At 40.4% G+C, this 8,448-nt stretch overlaps 1 pseudogene; it reads right to left on the minus strand.

Annotated features, from left to right (window-relative positions):
• Positions 1 to 491: 491 nt before the first annotated feature.
• Positions 492 to 1,821, minus strand: LOC149096765 (uncharacterized; annotated as a pseudogene).
• Between the last annotated feature and the right edge of the window lie 6,627 nt (positions 1,822 to 8,448).

The following is an 8,448-nucleotide window of genomic DNA, read 5'->3' on the forward strand; positions in this document are numbered from 1 at the left end:
TTCCTTCTTTCTGCCATGTGTCGGGAGCCTGACTTTCACTTGTCTCCATTGCATTGCCCTTCAATTTTATTCGTGTCGTAGCCTTCCGAGTTGACAAATTCAACTGATTCACTGTTCGATGTTCGTAGCCATATTTTTCGAGTTTACGAAGCCCTTCTAGCAAACCCTGAATACTGTAGTTCCTGGCTTGATCCGTTCTTGAATGTGGCTTATTGGTGTGGCCTGTTATGAGAAAATTCTCCATTGGACAGACATTTCTTTATTATTTGGAAAATGTAGAAAAGCCAACAGTAGCCTCTTTTCAGCTAACTACTGGAAATCTTAAGTTTTGTTCTTCTTTGTACTTTGCCGATTCTTTGTACACCTGAGCGTGTGCAACGCTGTTTCACTAACTTTCATTTAGAAAACAAGTAGTTCGTTATCGGGTCATTTGAGTTTCTTTTATTATTAAAATCTACTTTCCGTTCCCCCAAGAAACTAGCCAGCTGAACTACTTTTCACTAATGAAGTTTTATTAGTTTTCTCGGAGGTTAGCCAGCTGAACTACTTTTCACTAATGGAGTTTTTAATGCTTCTATTCATAGGATAATTTTTCCATGCTGTCGGTAACACCAATTCAGAATTTCAAATTTAAGTATCTCACTTTTAATTTCCTAAGTTGGTCTATCTTAATCTCAGCCTGTGTAATTTTAATCCTAGCACTCTATTTTTAATTTTGGAAGCCTCGTGGTGTTGATTAGAATTCGCTATCTTAATTAAGTACTTTCCGCTCGTATTGTATACTTGAAGTTACATTAGCATATTGTAAACACTTGACGTGTAAAGGACGATATATAAGCAAGTACGTTTGTAAAGCATTTTCGATTACATCGATTACATCGATTACATCGGCTACATCGTTACGATTTTACAGCGGCTACTCCGCCGAGTATGTCAGTTTCACCCTCGACGTTAGAGTGCAGAATAAACTACTGTTGGACCAAGTTATGTCTCTTCCTTGACGTCCGTAGTGAAGACCATTGAAGTAGATCCTCGTGTACCAGGAAATCGTGACGAATTTCCGTTCCCGCAGCCAAGCAGTGCTCTCCAGAGTTAGATTCCCCCAGTTGTCAGTTCAAGTGTCCGTTCAGTCCGAAATTTACAGTGTTGCAGGAAAAACCTATCGTCACAGTAGCTTACCGAGAAAACTTATCGTCACAGGCCTCTGTTCTCTCCTCAACCGTTACATTAAAGCATTTTGGGGATTCTTTGTTGTGGATCCTTCCATAACGTGCCCCCGATGGTATTTTCTTTTGCCGAGTTTCTACTCCTCGATCAGTACAACTTTACCTCTCTCCTCTCTGAGTGTAACCTCACAGAGTTCTCGACAGAACATGTCCCAATCAACAGCCTTGTGTGATCCGAGTCCGAGTTGCTGTTTAATTTGCCATTGGTCAAGTCCCTGGCAGAACCAGTAGGTAAACTTAATCACCTCCTCGACTGACAAGTTAGAATTCTCGAACCAGCTGCCTTCTCTTACGCTTCTTTCTACTCGAAATCTGTTTGCGGCTTTCCCATCAAAACCATCCGATCGATCTTTACATTCAACCCAGTTCTTGCTTGATTGACATATATCACTAACACGACTCGTTGTAATCAGTCCTTCATCCTTTAACCAACGTAGAGTATATACTCTTTAACCCATAACTATTTCTCTTCAAGTTCATCATTAGTCATAACTTTGGCGTTTTTGTTCCGTCCACAACAGCCTCGAGACTCCGAATACTGAATACCAACATCTTTCCGCAAAAGGGCAGCCCAGCCCACCTGCACCTCAGCCATTCGCTTTCGACCGACCAATGACTGCTAACAGACTTTACACGAGTCTTTCAGCCAATACCATCACGGCTTAACTGACCAATCACTTTCAACGGACCAGCCTTGTAACAACACTATTCACTTGACTCTGAAGGCGACTTCCGCTCAGGTTGTCGAAACGTCAGTCACCAACAACAGTTCTTTAAAGAACTACCCTCACCCGGAAGATCACACAAGACAAACTATTGATACTCCTGGGTTCAGACCATTTACTACGTCCCCCGCTAACACATGTTTTTCTGCTGCAATCTGCTTCGTGTCCACCAGCTTTTTATTTAACGATAATGATAACGATAACAGTAACAGTAACAGTAACAGTAACAGTGACAGTAACAGTAATAGTAATAGCAATAGTAATAGTAATAGTAATAATAACCAGAAGATCTTTTAGATCTTATAACCGCGCTTTTAAAATTTAACTGTTCGCTTAGCACTACCGTCGGAATGTAGTGCACATTTCAAAGTAGTCATTGATGATTCTTTTCTTACTGTAGACATCACATCACTTGATCAACACAAACTGTATTATTGCACCATCAGTGGTAGCCGTTGACAAATCTCCGATGACGTAATGGTCCTAATCTAGAACTTTCTTCGGGATATGTATGGTCATGAACGATATGAACCACACGATAATAACACTATTAACAACAGCTTTCTTTCTTTAAAGACATGATTAAATTTGATTGGTGTTTTCCACGAGTAAAGGGCTAGCAAAGTAGTCACACAAGTCATGTAATTTAATAATGAAACTCTATCCCGACCGATGTATCGATTTTGGTCACTCCAGTGGCTACAGATTGAAAACGTGACAGAAAATTGGCGTTACTTTCGATTGTCACCAAATTTGGACAGTGGGATGATCTCATCATTAGCCAATTACAGGCCATTTTTCAGCTCTTTTCGTCACATCCTCCCCCCTCGGGAGAATTTTGTCAAGTTAGCTAATTTAGTATGCAAGTCACCGTAATGGTGGTCGCTGTCGGCGAAATGTTTATTTGCTCAAAATTGGGGCCAAATCTTTCGGAGATGGAAGTCAGGACATTTGTAAGGATACAGAAAGTAATATGGGACCAGTTGGTGGCTTCTAAGGCTGAATTTATCCAGAAGTTAGCTGTATTTTCGTTTTCGTGCCGAAAGCCACGCGGTGAAATATTATCGGTTTGTTCTGCTGTCTTGTTCTGTTTTTTCTCTTTGTCATTTTGTAGCCCGCCGAGGCCATTCTTTCGTCTAAATGAGTTGAAAAAAGTTTGAAAGAGATGTTCCCATTCAAGTTTAAGCTCTCAGGCGATAATTCTGGAGTTTTTTGGCCGAAACGTCGGCTTTGTTATGTTCGTGTTTTTCGGTTGCTATGGGCGACCGTTGCTCCCTTTGTTAGGTCAAGTCTGGGGAGTGAGGTCACAAAAAAATTGTAATTAATTCTGGTTTTGTTCGATTTCGCTGAAATTCTAGCACAATAAAGCTGGATTGTTAAGGAATAGATTTACCTTCTGCCGATGTGTGGTAGCTATTAACGCTAAAGTGATATATCGCTTCGATGTCAGGGTTTTGAAGATATTTTTTTGCAACGTGTAGGTTCGGCGTGATTTTGTAATCTGAGATTTCTGTTGACCCTGAAGAAACAAGGTTTGGCGAGGAAACATTACAGATAGCGTAATTCAAAGTTGGCCGAGTGGAGATCTGCGTCTGGTCTCCGACAAAAAACAAGAAGATCTTTAAGATCTTATAACCGCGCTTTTAAAATTTAACTGTTTTCTTAGCTCTACAGTCGCAATGCAGGGCAGATTCCAAAGCAGTCTTTGATGATTCATTGATTACTGTAGACACATCACTTGATCAACACAAACTGTATTATTGCACCACCAGTCGTAGCCGTTGTGAAATCTCCGATGACGTAATCGTCTTAATCGGGAACTTTCATCGGGATATGTATGGGCATGAAGATACAAACACTATTAACAACAATTTTTTTTCTTAAAAGTCAGGATTAAATTTAATTGTTTTTTCCCTTGAGTAAGGGGTTAGCCAAGAAGTCACACGAGTCACATAATTCAAGAATTACGTTATCCACGGCTATCTTTAACGGTGGTTATTTCCCTACCAATTACCTAATCCTTGCATGTTCTGACAAGTTCTTTGCTTGGCTTGCAAATATTTAATTTTCCTTCCCATCTATGAACTGGCTGTGGTGAAACAGTCAAAGAATTTACCTCATTTGCCTAAAACCACAAGAAATACTTGCAAAATTGCAAATAAATTAATGACCACCGCTTCTGGCGAAATAAACTTGTAAAGTAAACACGATCGTATTTGTCACGCAGCGAAAGTGAAAGCTGCAACGTCAACGCATTCCATAGCATATCCGTAAAATTGTCCGTGTATTAATGTTTTAACAGCTTCTGGCGAAAAAACATGACACGTTGCGTGACTCAGAATTTGGTCGAGAGGGAACCTTGGTCTGGTCACCGACAAAAAAAAAAGATCTGCTAGATCTTACAACCGCGCTTTAAAAATGAAACGGTTCGCTTAGCACTACCGTCGGAACGCAGTGCACATTCCAAAGCAGTCATTGATGATTCTTTTCTTACTGTAGACATCACATCACTTGATCAACACAAACTGTATTATTGCACCATCAGTGGTAGCCGTTGACAAATCTCCGATGACGTAATGGTCTTAATCTAGACCTTTCTTCGGGATATGTATGGGCATTAACGATATGAACGACACAATAATAACACTATTAACAACAGCTTTCTTTCTTAAAAGCCATGATTAAATTTGATTGGTGTTTTCCACGAGTAAAGGGCTAGCAAAGTAGTCACACAAGTCATAAAAAAAACCCTATCCCGACCGATGTATCGATTTTGGTCACTTCAGTGACCACAGATCGAAAACGTGACAGAAAATTGGCGTTACTTTTCATTCTCACCAAATTTGTCATATCCCCCCCTCGGGAGAATTTTGTTAAGTTAGCTAATTTAGTATGCAAGCCACCGTAATGGCGGTCGCCGCGGCGAAATGTTTATTTGCTCAAAATTGGGGCAAAATCTTTCGGAGATGGAAATCAGGACATTTGTAAGGATACAGAAAGTAATTTGGGACCAGTTGCTGGCTTCTAAGGCTGAATTTATTCAGAAGTAAGCTGTATTTTCGTTTTCGTGCCGAAAGCCACGCGATGAAATATTAGGGAGCTTACGAATCGACGACTTTCGGACGACGGCGCCGTTGGGTCACCTTATAGTCTCGCGTCGTCGTCCTGTAGAAATTTGAATTTACGATTCGCAGTAAAGACGACGACGTTTATGCGCGACCGGCAATTTTTTTTGTCTCAGGAGCTCGAGAAAAAAAATACTCAAGACAGACCAACAAAATGTGCTAGCATGGCAGAAAAGAAAGCGCAGCTGTACGTCGAGAAAAATTTGGGTTCTAAAAGATTAGGCTGGCTATAAGACCACTCAAAACAACAGAGGAAAAAATCGCCTAGCTCTCTAGTTGAGCTATCTAGTCCTTGTTTCTAACTGTCGACACGAATGCTAAAACCTTTTAGTCCTTTCAAATTCATTGTACACCAAAAAATGTCTTATTTCAGTGAAGCGTGATTAAAATGAAGGATTTTTCATACAGCAATTTGCTTTTCATTCACACCGCGTCGTGCTTTGACCGCTTTCAGTGTTGGTTGAACTCATAGCGTTCGCCATGGCACTGTAGAAGGTCGTTTCTTGAACGAAAACAGGCAAATAAAATTAAAATCAAACATCAAGGACATGCCCCTAATGTGATACTTAAATTATCTGGCAAAAATACCCGAAGTATCGAGGGAAAACTTTGAAAACTAACCTCACGGCCTCCTGTTTCCAAGACGCCGGCAAATCGCTCTCACCAACGTCGTCGACTTTGGCGCGAAGCTGGGAAGTGTTCAGAAACGCATGCGCAGTGAGCATGTCACGCAATCTAACGGCGGCGTCGTGCAAAAGTCGTCGATTCGTAAGCTCCCTATTATCGGTTTCTTCTGCTGTCTTGTTCTGTTTTTTCTCTTGGTCTTTCTTGTAGCCCGCCGAGGCCAGTCTTTCGTCTAAATGAGTTGAAAAAAGTTCGAAAAAGATGTTCCCATTCAAGTTTAAGCTCTATGGCTATAATTCTGGAGATTTTTGGCCGAAACGTCCGCTTTGTTATGTTCGTGTTTTTCGGTTGCTATGGGCGACTGTTGCTTCCTTTGTTAGGTGAAGTCTCGGGAGTGAGGTCACAAAAAAATTCTAATTAATTCTGGTTTTGTTCGATTTCGCTGAAATTTTAACACGATAAGGCTGGATTGTTAACGAATAGATTTACCGCCTGCCGATGTGTGGTAGCTATTAACGCTGAAGTGTTATATCGCTTCGAAGTCAGGGTTTTGAAGAGATTTTTTTGCAACGTGTGGGTTCGGCGTGATTTTTGTAATCGGAGGTTTTTGTTGACCCCGAAGGAAAAAATATCCGGAAAAGGTCATTTCATAGACGATTCAAAGGAATATAAATATGTATATGTTCCGAGCTAAATTTCTGCTGAAAAAATATAATTTTTGACGAACGCTGGGTTTTTAATTTTTTCCCGCGAAAGTCAGTATCAGAGATGAGATTTATTAATGTTTCACCAGCTTTTGGCGAGTAAACATCACAGGTTGCGTGACTAAAAATTTGGCCGAGTGGAAGCTTGGGTCTGGTCGCAGACAAAACTGCGAAAAACAAGATCTGTTAGATCTTATAACCACGCTTTTAAAATTTAACTGTTTGCTTAGCACTACCGTCGGAACGCAGTGCACATTCCAAAGCAGTCATTGATGATTCTTTTTTTACTGTAGACATCACATCACTTGATCAACACAAACTGTATTATTGCACCATCAGTGGTAGCCATTGACAAATCTCCGATGACGTAATGGTCTTAATCTTTGTAAAACTTTCTTCGGGATATGTATGGGCATGAGCGATATGAATGACACGATAATAACACTATTAACAACAGCTTTCTTTCTTAAAAGTCATGATTAAATTTAATTGGTGTTTTCCACGAGTAAAGGGCTAGCAAAGTAGTCACACAAGTCATATAATTTAATAATAAAACTCTATCCCGACCGATGTATCGATTTTGGTCACTCCAGTGACCACAGACTGAAAACGTGACAGAAAATTGGCGTTACTTTCGATTCTCACAAATTTGGACAGTGGGATGATCTCATCATTAGCCAATTATAGGCCATCTTTCAGCTCTTTTCGTCATTTCCCCCCCCTCGGGAGAATTTTGTCAAGTTAGCTAATTTAGTATGCAAGCCACCGTAATGGCGGCCACCGTCGACGAAATGTTTATTTGCTCAAAATTGGGGCAAAATCTTTCGGAGATGGAAATCTGGACATTTGTAAGGATACAGAAAGTAATTTGGGGCCGGTTGCTGGCTTCTAAGGCTGAATTTATCCAGAAGTAAGCTGTATTTTCGTTTTCGTGCCGAAAGCCATGCGCTGAAATGTTATCGGCTTGTTCTGCTGTCTTGTTCTGTTTTTCTCTTAGTCTTTCTTGTAGCCCGCCGAGGCCAGTCTTTCGTCTAAATGAGTTGAAAAAAGTTCGAAAAAGATGTTCCCATTCAAGTTTAAGCTCTCAGGCGATAATTCTGGAGATTTTTGGCCGAAACGTTCGGCTTTGTTGTGTTCGTGTTTTTCGGTTGCTATGGGCGACTGTTGCTTCCTTTGTTAGGTGAAGTCTGGGGAGTGAGGTCACAAAAAAATTCTAATTAATTCTGGTTTTGTTCGATTTCGCTGAAATTTTAACACGATAAGGCTGGATTGTTAAGGAATAGATTTACCGCCTGCCGATGTGTGGTAGCTATTAACGCTGAAGTGTTATATCGCTTCGAAGTCAGGGTTTTGAAGAGATTTTTTGTAACGTGTGGGTTCGGCGTGATTTTGTAATCGGAGGTTTTTGTTGACCCCGAAGGAAAAAATATCCGGAAAAGGTCATTTCATGGACGATTCAAAGGAATATAAATATGTATATGTTCCGAGCTAAATTTCTGCTGAAAAAATATAATTTTTGACGAACGCCGGGTTTTTAATTTTTTCCCGCGAAAGTCAGTATCGGAGATGAGATTTATTAATGTTTCAACAGCTTTTGGCGAGTAAACATCACAGGTTGCGTGACTAAAAATTTGGCCGAGTGGAAGCTTGGGTCTGGTCGCAGACAAAACTGCGAAAAAAAAAAACACGGGTAAACCATGAACCGCGCTCGGCCCATGGCCGCGCGGTTAAAAAATAAAAAAAAATAAACCAAGGGTAGAACATGAACCGCGCTCGGCCCATGGCCGCGCGGTTAATGATGATAATAATAATAATAATAATAATAATAATAATAATAATACGTAGTGTATAAACTGAGAACAGGTGTCAAACTACAGAATACCTTGCACTACGTAGCAGAGATTTTCCCATGCGCATTTGATACATATACACATTTGGACCTGAATTTCAGCTTATAGGGCCTCTAGTTCAATTTATGAAAATACATTACTTACAACAAATTTCGGACGTTTTATTTCGGGTAAAAGTGTCGAACACTATGAAG

This window comes from Orbicella faveolata, unplaced genomic scaffold (assembly GCF_042242905.1).
Source record: "Orbicella faveolata isolate gen_17 unplaced genomic scaffold, um_ofav_v1 contig_47, whole genome shotgun sequence".
NCBI classification, from domain to species: Eukaryota; Metazoa; Cnidaria; class Anthozoa; order Scleractinia; family Merulinidae; genus Orbicella; species Orbicella faveolata.